General features: G+C 47.4%; 1 non-coding gene across 1 annotated transcript; it reads right to left on the bottom strand.

The window, feature by feature from the left end:
• Window positions 1-869: 869 nt before the first annotated feature.
• trnai-aau lies at window positions 870-943 on the bottom strand. Its single transcript has one exon. It is a non-coding gene; the product is annotated as a tRNA-Ile (tRNA).
• Window positions 944-12,616: the final 11,673 nt, after the last annotated feature.

The following is a 12,616-nucleotide window of genomic DNA, read 5'->3' as shown; positions in this document are numbered from 1 at the left end:
CGTGAGGTAGTGGGATCGATGCCTGCATTCTCCAAAAGCAAATTCTTTCATGGATCCAAGAAAACTCCAGTTCACACTTCATGCAGCCTTGTCTTACGACAACCTACTGTCATGTAAACAATGAAAAGAAACTGTCATGTAACAATGACAAGAAACTCTCATGTAACACTGATGTCACAATGTCAGATGAAAAAGAAAGACATTACTTACTTTCAGAGGAGCAGCGTATCACACACTCTAACCAACTGAGCTAACCGGCCGCTGGCTACAGAGCACAATTGTTGAGATGCACCGAGCCTCTGTAAGTGCTGGAGCACAAACTAACAAGTCCACCAACAGCATAGCCTGACAAGACTGGACACTCTTGGTTGCTCCTTGTGGCAATTCCAAACAGCTGGGGAATTTGATCAATTGGTATTGTGTTTGCTTAGCATGCTATAGTTAGTGGGATCGATTCCCGCAATCCCCAAAAACAATTGTTGTTGTGGATCCAAGAAAGCTCCAGTTCACACTTCATGCAGCCTTGTCTTACGACAACCTACTGTCATGTAACAATGACAAGCAACTTTCCTGTAACACTGATGTCAAAATGTCAGATGAAAAAGCAAGAAATCACTTACTTTCAGAGGAGCAGCGTAGCACACACCATTGAGGCCCACAAACAAAGCTGTGGATAGTTTCCTTGAAGCCAGAGCATGAAGATAGAACAAATACAAATGCCGAAACCAGGGATCGAACCAGGGACCTTTTCTTCAGTCTAACGCTCGCCCAACTGAGCTATTTTGGCAATTCACTCATTTTAATTCTGTGGCACCCTTGACAATTCACATGCATGTGACTCACAATTTTGACACTCAAAATGTACATCATAGCCAATATGGGGATCGAACCCATGACCTTGGCGTTATTAGCACCACGCTCTAACCAACTCAGCTAACCGGCCATTTGCTATTCTGCTCAATTGTTGAAATGCACCGAGCCTCTGCAAGTGCTGGCACGTAAACAAACAAGTCCACCAACAGCATAGCCTGACAAGACTGGACCCTCTAGGTTGCTTCTTGCGGAAATTCCAAACGGCTGGGGAATTAGCTCAAATGCTTTGTATGCGTGAGGTAGTGGGATCGATGCCTGCATTCTCCAAAAGCAAATTCTTTCATGGATCCAAGAAAACTCCAGTTCACACTTCATGCAGCCTTGTCTTACGACAACCTACTGTCATGTAAACAATGAAAAGAAACTGTCATGTAACAATGACAAGAAACTCTCATGTAACACTGATGTCACAATGTCAGATGAAAAAGAAAGACATTACTTACTTTCAGAGGAGCAGCGTATCACACACTCTAACCAACTGAGCTAACCGGCCGCTGGCTACAGAGCACAATTGTTGAGATGCACCGAGCCTCTGTAAGTGCTGGAGCACAAACTAACAAGTCCACCAACAGCATAGCCTGACAAGACTGGACACTCTTGGTTGCTCCTTGTGGCAATTCCAAACAGCTGGGGAATTTGATCAATTGGTATTGTGTTTGCTTAGCATGCTATAGTTAGTGGGATCGATTCCCGCAATCCCCAAAAACAATTTTTGTTGTGGATCCAAGAAAGCTCCAGTTCACACTTCATGCAGCCTTGTCTTACGACAACCTACTGTCATGTAACAATGACAAGCAACTTTCCTGTAACACTGATGTCAAAATGTCAGATGAAAAAGCAAGAAATCACTTACTTTCAGAGGAGCAGCGTAGCACACACCATTGAGGCCCACAAACAAAGCTGTGGATAGTTTCCTTGAAGCCAGAGCATGAAGATAGAACAAATACAAATGCCGAAACCAGGGATCGAACCAGGGACCTTTTCTTCAGTCTAACGCTCGCCCAACTGAGCTATTTTGGCAATTCACTCATTTTAATTCTGTGGCACCCTTGACAATTCACATGCATGTGACTCACAATTTTGACACTCAAAATGTACATCATAGCCAATATGGGGATCGAACCCATGACCTTGGCGTTATTAGCACCACACTCTAACCAACTCAGCTAACCGGCCATTTGCTATTCTGCTCAATTGTTGAAATGCACCGAGCCTCTGCAAGTGCTGGCACGTAAACAAACAAGTCCACCAACAGCATAGCCTGACAAGACTGGACCCTCTAGGTTGCTTCTTGCGGAAATTCCAAACGGCTGGGGAATTAGCTCAAATGCTTTGCATGCGTGAGGTAGTGGGATCGATGCCTGCATTCTCCAAAAGCAAATTCTTTCATGGATCCAAGAAAACTCCAGTTCACACTTCATGCAGCCTTGTCTTACGACAACATACTGCCATGTAACAATGACAAGCAACTTTCATCTAACACTGATGTCAAAATGTCAGATGAAAACGAAAACGTAGCACACACAATTGAGGCCCTTAAACAAAGCTGTGGGCAGTTTCCTTGAAGCCAAAGGAGAGCATAAAGATAGAACAAATCCTAATTCCGAAACCCTGGATCGAATCAGGGCCCTTTACATCTTCCGTCTAAAGCTCTCCCAACTGAGTTATTTCTGCAAGTCACTACACCTAATTCTGTGGCACCCTTGACGATACACACGCATGTGACTCACAATTTTGACACAAAATGTACCTCATGGCCAGTACGGGAACAAAGCGACGACCTTGGAGTTATTTGCATCACGCTCTAACCGACTGAGCTACCCAGCCAGCCACTGGCGAGGCGTATGCCGTTGAGTGTTGAGAGTCTGCGAGTGTGGTGAGGTTATGCGTGTCTCCCCGCTCTGTGCCCTGTGCTCGTGGGTCAGAGCGACCCAGGCCCTGTGTTTCCAGGGCTCGCGCTCTGTGCTCTGTGCTCGTGGGTCAGAGCGACCCATGCCCTGTGTTTCCAGGGCTCCCGCTCTGTGCTCTTGGGTCAGAGTGACCCAGCCAGCCACTGGCAAGGCGTATGCCGTTGAGTGTAGAGAGTCTGAGAGTGTGGTGAGGTTATGCGTGTCTCCCCGCTCTGTGCCCTGTGCTCGTGGGTCAGAGCGACCCAGGCCCTGTGTTTCCAGGGCTCCCACTCTGTGCTCTGTTCTCGTGGGTCAGAGCGACCCTGCCAGCCAATGGCGAGGCGAATGCCATTGAGTGTAGAGAGTCTGAGAGTGTGGCGAGGTTGTGCCTGGTTCCCTGCTCTGTGCTCTGCGCTCGTGGGTCAGAGCGACCCAGCCAGCCACTACACAGGTCCAGACATGCTCCGCTGTGTGCTAGAGAGTAGCCAAGTTGTTATTGTTGTGCTCTGTGCTCTGCGCTCGTGGGTCAGAGCGACACTGCCAGCCGCTGGCGAGGCGTATGCCGTTGAGTGTAGAGAGTCTGCGAGTGTGGCGAGGTTGTGCCTGGCTCCCCGCTTTGTGCTCTGTGCCCACGTGTCAGAGCAACCCAGCCAGCCACTACCTGTGTTTCCAGGGCTCCCACTCAGTGCTCCGTGCTCGTGGGTCAGAGCGACCCTGCTAGCCACTGGTGGGGCGTATGCCGTTGAGTGTAGAGAGTCTGCGAGTGTGGCGAGGTTGTGCCTGGCTCCCCGCTCTGTGCTCTGCGCTCGTGGGTCAGAGTGACCCAGCCAGCCACTACACAGGTCCAGACATGCCCCGCTGTGTGCTAGAGAGCAGCCAAGTGCTATAGTTGTGCTCTGTGCTCTGCGCTCATAGGTCAGAGCGACCCTGCCAGCCACTGGCGAGGTGTATGCCGTTGAGTGTAGAGAGTCTGTGAGTGTGGCGAGGTTGTGCGTGGTTCCCCGCTCTGTGCTCTGCGCTTGTGGGTCAGAGCGATCCTGCCAGCCACTACACAGGTCCAGACATGCCCCGCTGTGTGCTAGAGAGCAGCCAAGTGTTATTATTGTGCTCTGTGCTCTGCGCTCGTGGGTCAGAGCGACACTCCCAGCCGCTGGCGAGGCGTATGCCGTTGAGTGTAGAGGGTCTGCGAGTGTGGCGAGGTTATGCCTGGCTCCCCGCTTTGTGCTCTGTGCCCACGGGTCAGAGCGACCCGGCCAGCCACTACCTGTGTTTCCAGGGCTCCCACTCGGTGCTCTGTGCTCGTGGTTCAGAGCAACAATGCCAGCCGCTGGCGAGGCGTATGCCGTTGAGTGTAGAGAGTCTGCGAGTGTGGCGAGGTTGTTCGTGGATCCCCGCTCTGTGCTGTCTGCTCCTGGGTCAGAGCGATCCAGCCAGCCACTACCTGTGTTTCCAGCGCTCCCGCTCTATGCTCTGCGCTCGGTGGGTCAGAGAGACCCAGCCAGCCACTCCACAGGTCCACACATGCTCAGCTGTGTGCTAGAGAGCAGCTCGGGTGGGGTGGCTCAACTGCACACGGCTACACACGCGCACAAGCGAGCCTCGTGCATTTTCAGGTCTTGGTCTCCCGCGTAAGCCGACCGGCCGGCCGTAGGGAGGGTACTAATATTGTCAGCGGCACACACACCCACACCCACCCACACACACACACAGTGACTGGCGCCCCGCTCTTCACCGCTGCTCAGTGGACCCGATCAGTGGACCCGAGCGGTCATGGCCGTGCGTTTAATGGCATCGCAGGTTCTAGAACAGATCTTGTCCAGTGTGGACCAAGAAGACTACTCAGATTCCCAGGAGGAGGAGGAAGAGGAAGAGGTTTCGGAAGACGAAGATGGGGAGGAATACAACCCCGAGCGCCGCAAGGTCGACGATGCTTCTTCTCACTCTTCTGAGGAAGAGCCCGAGGAAGTCCCCGAGGACGAGCACGAGGACCAACACGAGGAGATCTGACTCCGGACCAAAGGGAGACGTCGTTGCTGTCGAAAAACGGCAAAATCGAATCATCCCGTGGCTTATGGCCGCCACCGCAGGGCCCTCGCGATCTGCCACACCGGGCTGGACGAGACTCCGGGCCCCACGGCCTATGCCGAAACCAGGCCCGTGATATCGCGTCCGCCTTCCACCTGTTTGTCACACCGCCGATAGAAAGGATAATTGTGGAAAAGACGAACCTGCACGGGGCCAGAAAATACGACGATGGCTGGCGACCCATGGACGCCACGGACCTGCGCACCTACGTAGGGCTGCTGATCCTAGTGGGCGTCTACAGGTCCCGAGGCGAGGCCACGGCAAGCCTGTGGGACGCCGAGAGCGGCAGGACCATGTTCCGAGCCACCATGCCGCTCTAGGTCTTTCACAGGTACTCGTGGCAGCTGCGATTCGACGACCGCCAGTCGAGACCCGCCAGACTCGCCACGGACAAACTCGCAGCCATACGAGAGGTCTGGGACATGTGGGAGGCACGGCTGCTGGCCCTCTACAACCCGGGGCCTGACGTGACGGTGGACGAGCAACTGGTCCCGTTCAGAGGTACTGTGCGTGCGTGTGCGTGACAGCATTAGCAGCAGTAGCAGCGTGTGTAACACAAAAGGTCGTTGGCCCCAATGAGAGAGTAACAAGGCTAATCTCTTCTCCCCTTATCCCCAGCAAGCCGGCGAAATACGTCTTATGTGGGTGGCCTGCGACGCCAAGTCCAGCTACGCTTGGAGGATGCAAGTGTACACCGGCAAGGCAGCCAGCGGAGGCCCCGAGAAGAACCAGGGGATCCGTGTCGTCCTCGATCTGACAACGGGACTGAGCGGTCGCAACGTCACCTGTGACAACTTCTTTACCTCCTACGAACTGGAATGGCGGCTCCTCGAGAGGAACCTCACCATGGTGGGCACGTTGAGAAAGAACAAGGCCGAACTCCCGCCCGCGCTGCTCGAGTCCAACGGCAGACAGGCCCTGTCCTCCAGGTTTGCCTTCACGCCCACCGCCACTCTAGTGTCCTACCTGGCAAAGAAAAACAAGAACGTTCTACTTTTGAGCACGCTGCAACATTAGCGATCGCCGCGACAGGAAGCCGGCCGTCATCCTAGACTACAACTGCAACAAGGGCGGCGTGGACAACCTAGACAAGGTGGTCGGCACCTACAGCTGCAGACGGATGACTGCCCTCTGGCCCCTGGTCGTCTTCCACAACATCTTCGACGTGTCCTCCTACAACGCCTTTGTCACATGGCGAGAGATCAAGCCTGACTGGATGCCTTGCAAGCGGAACAAGCGCAGGGTGTTCCTCGAGCAGCTGGGAAAGGCACTTGTGAAGCCGCTGATCCAAAGAAGGCAGCATCTCCCCCGCACCGAAGCGGCGTCAGCACTTGTCAAAGTCCTACAGAGTGCTACGGCGGCTTGTGATCAACAGCGCGAGGAGCCCGCCACTGGAACCGCCGCTGCCCCGCTCGCTGCCCCAGCCACCGGGGCAAGTAAGAGGAAGAGGTGTCAGCTCTGTCCACCCAAGAAGGACTCCAAGACACACACGGTGTGCTGCAGGTGTAAGAAATACATCTGCAAAGGCTGTTCACACGCATACTGTCACACTTGCGCACATTGGGCCTTTAGCCAGGACGGGAACAGGGTGACCCGGAGGACGCGGGGACTAGACACAATACGAGGACGACGGGAGGGATAACAATACATAACAGCCATACCCAAAGTCACAATGCCCGCAACACAGGGAAGGTAGTGTAGAGGGGGGGGGGGGGGGGGCGTTTTTAAAACCGATAAACAAACCCACACGGGGCCCAAGGGCACACGGGGAGCAGACTGCTGGAAATCAAACAGTGGCCTGCCCGTGAAATGTCCAGGATGTGAGTTTTGAGGCAGGTCCTCCCACTATTGTCCACCCGTATCCAACAGTCGCTATTGTATCCAACTTACTACTACAGGGAAGTGCCTAAATATCAGGTTGGGTTGTTAAAACAGTTTACATGTCTTAACACTGGGAAAGAAGTATCAGCTATATTCAGCATGAATGTTACGGCTAACCTGTTCATCTTTGTTGCAGCAATGCACTTGTATCTAAATGTGCATCTGTATGGGCAGCACGGTGGCAACAGTGATGACCCTGTATTTAACAAAGATTACCCGGGTATGGATGGGGGACTTGATCTTGACGGTGAATATCGGGCTATGGATGGGGGACCTGAGTTTGATGGAGAGCAGGGTTGTGAATGGAGGACCTGAGTTTGACAACCCTCTGTTAAAAGGTAGATCTAAAGTGTCCTGGGCTATCCTAGGTGGTTCGAGTGACCACTCTATACCTGACCTCATTGGGGTAGACAAAGGTTATTGCTACGGGGACATTTGTAGGGAATATGACACATGGAACGTTACTTACCGGGTGACATTGATGAAACAGTACCAAGTGTATAAACTTGATGGGAGATCTGCCTATCACTCTAGTTTGCTACTACGGTAAAGGCAAGTCTGACGTCTCTGTATTTTCTGTGGTGTTCAACTGGAAGACAACATCTACTCAGTCTCTAATAGCCAGTGGATCACAATACAAGGCAGGTCTACGGATCATGTTGACCTGTGCATCTGGACGATACATGGATGGACCCGGAACAGCCCTGGTAGATCGGCCTTACTACGCAGCCTGTCCTGTGGACTGTACCAGATACGAAGTGAGCACTGGCGCCAGACTACATTCCCTGGGTCTCAGTGTACTGAAGACTGAAGGTGTGAGGATGATGGACCCGGCTTCGGTCTCACTGAATCTGACACTGCTTCGAGAAAGTATGGGGGAGATGTAATTATAATAACAGTTGAATTGTTATATTGTATTAATTTGGTAAGATGGTGTTGCGGACCTCGTTGTCAATAATATACATTGGTAGCACTTGACATTTGCTTGTGCTCTACAAATGTGCTCTTCAGACATAGCAGCAAAAACAAATGTGTTGACACAGGAAGAAAAAGCAACATGATATAAACAAAGAAAATGAAAGGAAAAAGGAAAAAAGAAGAGGTTGAAATTAATGGGAACTTAGCAAGCCTAGGCAACAGATGAGAAAGTTTGGCTTTCAGGAAGAGGCTGGGTAGCGTGGCAGCGTGGTCTAAGGCTACTATGGCACAGGACGAGGTAGTTAAGGTAAGGGATTACCCCCTTGAAGTGGACAACAATGAATGGGAACATTATAACATTTGGCGAAACATATACACAATGATAAATACCACTCAGAAGGATGGCAATTCATGCAATAATTATGGCAAGTGTCATTCAGATAAAATCCCAAAGAGGGCGAGTGCGCTCCACCGTAAATGTTCATATTGCAAATGGACATCAAGTCAAGACCCAAGTGTCAATTTATAAAAAATAAAAAAACATTTTCAAAAATGTATCACCCCCTAAAAAAGTGCTTTCTGGACCGTTTTTTGAAATTCTTTCGATTTTTTTTGTCAATTACACATGTATAAGAACTGTATGAACATACCTTTGTCATATTTGATTGAGTTGTCCATAAGGCGCATGTTATGTCCATTTGCCATATATGATCATAGGACGTCAGCTTCTGAACCCAAAAGTCAGTGAACCAAATTGCATTTGTACTGCCCAAATGGTATATATCACTATGTTAAGCCCTGAATCAACCTAGGTCCATATGTCTTGTATGATGAGAGAGAAGAGGGACTGAAAAACTGCCAGGTAGGCCAGCTGAACATTTATTCAAAACATCCTCAATAGGCACTGATGAAGATTTGGTCTAAAGTGCATTTAGTGGCTTAAAAACGCGATGCAATTTCTAAAGGCGGCAACTTATTAGCAGCAAAACCTTGTGTCTTCATTTTGATGTCTCCAAATTGACTTTAGTTGCAGTGTAACGTTAGCTAGCTAGCTAAGAGATTAAGTGGAGACCACGAAATTTTTTCTTACAAACATTGCTAGTTAATGACAACATTTCCATCTGTCTAAAGTAAATTCGATGACATGATGATAATGGCAGTCGTTTCCTACTAAATATTTGCCTACTTTAGCAATGTCATCGTATTTCGAAGCCACTATAGTTGTCACGAATCCCGCTTCCTGAGTCTGTGTTTGCCTGTGTTTCTGTCCTGGAGTGTGTTTCCGATGTCCTGGAACGCACCCTGTCTGGTTGCCGGGCGAATTAGCTTGTTGGGAGATCGATGTTCACCCGCACCTGTATCCCATCAGTAATCTGCACACCTGTCCTGATCATCACCTCTCCCCTTCAAAAGCTCTGACCTGACATCCATTCCCTGCCGGATCGTTAGCCATGAACAGTATGTTGTGCCAGAGTATCAGCCTCAAGTTGGATAGAATTTGTTTTGTTGTTTGTTACGTATTGCTTGCCTTGAACTTACCTCTGTTTGTTCTGTCTTCAGTTACTCACCCGGATCATTTACCCCATTCCCGCCTGGTCGTCAGAGGATTCCGCTTCCCCATTGGATCCACCTATTTACTCCCATCAACTCATCACCGCTACCCGCTACACCACCTGGATATATCTACCCATTCACTTGTAAATAAATACTCACCTTTTTCCTACTCTCCTTGTCCTGGTCTGCTTCTGGGTTCGATTTTGAAGAATCGTGACAATAGTGTAATTTAGGCGAAACAGTCATAGCTCCCATTCAAAGTAATTTACTTTCGGACATCAATGTGTCTGTAGAACGTTGATAACAATGCCAATGACTTGACTGAAGAGAAATGCACACTAGCATTTTTCATAGCGAATAGAAAGGGGAGCAGGCGAGGAAGAGTGAGGATCGGAGCAGGCAGAGAGACAGTCAACCATGCGCATAGGGTATACCAGTGGTTCCTAACTTTTTTGGTTACTGTACCACCAACCGAATTTAGCCTTGCCCAGAGTACCCCTGAAGTACCCCCCCATGTGCATTTTACCAGTAAGCCTATGGTCTCAAGTACCCCCTGTGGTTAGGCCAAGAACCCTCAGTGGTCCTAGTACCCCTGGTTGAGAACCACTGGGCTATACTGTATGTTCCCCTCTCACCAGGCTCGAATATGACTCTCACATTATTAACTCATGTAGAATATCTCAACAGCATGGGATGTTAGGTGAGAAGGACAACTCCAATAAGAATCCCTATTGTAAACTGTCTAGGGTGATGACAATAGGGTATTAACTAGAGGTCGACCGATTGATCGGAATGGCCGATTAATTAGGGCCGATTTCCAGTTTTCATAACAATCAGAAATCGGTAAATTTGGGCGCCGATTTTGCCGATTTAAATTATTATATATTTTTTTCTTTACACCTTTATTTAACTAGGCAAGTCAGTTAAGAACACATTCTTATTTTCAATGACGGTCTAGGAACGTTCTAGAACAACAGATTTTTACCTTGTCAGCTGGGCGGATCCAATTTTGCACCCTTACGCTCTAACCACCTGATTACATTGCACTCCATGAGGAGCCTGCCTGTTACGCGAATGCAGTAAGCCAAGGTAAGTTGCTTGCTAGCATTAAACTTATCTTATAAAAAACAACAGGTTGCTCCAATGTGTACTTAACCATAAACTTCAATGCCTTTCTTAAAATCAATACACAAGTGTATATTTTTAAACCTGCATATTTAGCTAAAAGAAATCCAGGTTAGCAGGCAATATTAACCAGGTGAAATTGTGTCACCTCTTGCGTTCATTGCACGCAGAGTCAGGGTATAACGTTATGCAACAGTTTGGGCCGTCTGGCTCTTTGCGAACTAATTTGCCAGAATTTTACATAATTATGACATAATATTGAAGGTTGTGCAATACTTAGACTCATGGATGCCACCCGTTAGATGAAATATGGAACGGAATAAACGTTTTGTTTTCGAGGTGATCATTTCCGGATTTGACCTAAGGCTCGTATTTCTGTGTGTTTATTATAGTTAAGTCTATGATTTGATAGAGCAGTCTGACTGAGGGGTGGTAGGCAGCAGCAGGCTCGTAATAGTCAAAGGTATATGGTTTAGAGAGAAATAGCCGACGCGTTATAATTCCTGTAATAACTTGTGGCTGAACTTGAAAGAGGTTCCTTCGTTATTTTACCGTTCATGTCTTCCATAGAGAATGTCTTGATCTACTTCAAATAAGGTCTGTGTCCCGTGCAGGCTTAAACTGCCTTGGCGTTTTGATACCCTTGTAAATCTCACTAGGATAAGGTAACATTTGTCAATATATTTTCATAAATCCACTCTATACATTTTTTTATCTTCGCTTATATTTAGCCAATATTGATCAGTTACCTTGTCCTATGGATATCTACACAGTTAAAAAAATTGTCACGGTGGTGTAAGCCTACACGAAACACAACCTTATTTTAAGTTAATCTAAAAATATCCTTTGGAATAAATGAATGAAGGAACCGCTTTTCAGATTTTGCTAGAAGGTGTCATGGGAATTATGACTCGCACTTTGGTAGTCAATTCTTACCATGCCCATTATTAAAATAGGATTTCCTGCATATAGAAATTACAGTTTGTTTTCATCATTCATGTTATTTGAGACTAAATTGATTTTATTTATGTATTATATTAAGTTAAAATAAAAGTGTTCATTGTTCATTCAGTATTGTTGCAATTGTCATTATTACAAAAATGTCTGTAATATATATATATATATATATATACACACACACACACACACACAGTGGGGGGGAAAGTATTTCGTCAGCCACCAATTGTGCAAGTTCTCCCACTTAAAAAGATGAGAGAGGACTGTAATTTTCATGGAGGGAGTTGGAGGGAGTTGAAAGTCCGTGTTGCCCAGCAACAGCCCCAAAACACCACTGCTCTAGAGGAGATCTGCATGGAGGAATGGGCCAAAATACCAGCAACAGTGTGTGAAAACCTTGTGAAGACTTACAGAAACGTTTGACCTCTGTCAAGGGTATATAACAAAGTATTGAGATAAACTTTTGTTATTGACCAAATACTTATTTTCCACCATAATTTGAAAATAAATTCATAAAAAATCCTACAATGTGATTTTCTGGATTTTTTTTCTCATTTTGTCTGTCATAGTTGAAGTGTACCTATGATGAAAATTACAGGCCTCTCTCATCTTTTTAAGTGGGAGAACTTGCACAATTTGGTGGCTGACTAAATACTTTTTTGCCCCACTGTGTGTGTATATATATACATCTTTAATATGTATCTGTGTTTTTTTGTCCTCCAATAATCGGTATCGGCGTAGAAAAATCATATTCGTTCGACCTCTAGTATTAACTTCAGATGAAATGATTATGAGTTTCTGTTATTGTATCAGGACAGGCTATCCCATGAATTAAATTGAAACAGTAAATGACTCCACCAAGGCAACATACATAAGGTTCAATATGTGTATCATTACATTTTCATAGCACAACATCAAAAATATATAAAAAGAATAAACCCCAATGAGTCGTGCACAACCCATGTCCAAATTATTTCAAGCTTATTAACCCGTTGGAGCTTAAAAAATCAGACAACACATAAAGTCCAGAAGCACCTCTCGTTGTGATTACTCACTACTTGTAGATATTCCTTCAGCGAAGTATGGCAGTTCCTTGCAGGTTTCCTCACAACATCCACAGCAAGCACCGCTATCAATGCAGACAGTACTCCTTAGCCGTAACCGATATCCCATGGGACCACGAACTCATTAAGCTTTCCCAACCAATTATCTCTCGGTGTTACACGATGCTAGGCTAACCTCAAGGCTGTCAAATACCTCCACGATGAGACGGTAGCTTCAGTCTTTACTAAGTCTTAACACAATTATAACTCTCTTATAAAATAAAATCAGTA

The sequence above is a fragment of the Oncorhynchus mykiss genome, unplaced genomic scaffold (assembly GCF_013265735.2).
Source record: "Oncorhynchus mykiss isolate Arlee unplaced genomic scaffold, USDA_OmykA_1.1 un_scaffold_156, whole genome shotgun sequence".
Lineage (NCBI taxonomy): Eukaryota > Metazoa > Chordata > Actinopteri > Salmoniformes > Salmonidae > Oncorhynchus > Oncorhynchus mykiss.
The sequence above is the reverse complement of the archived record's forward strand: the minus strand, read 5'-3'. Positions and strand labels throughout refer to the sequence as shown.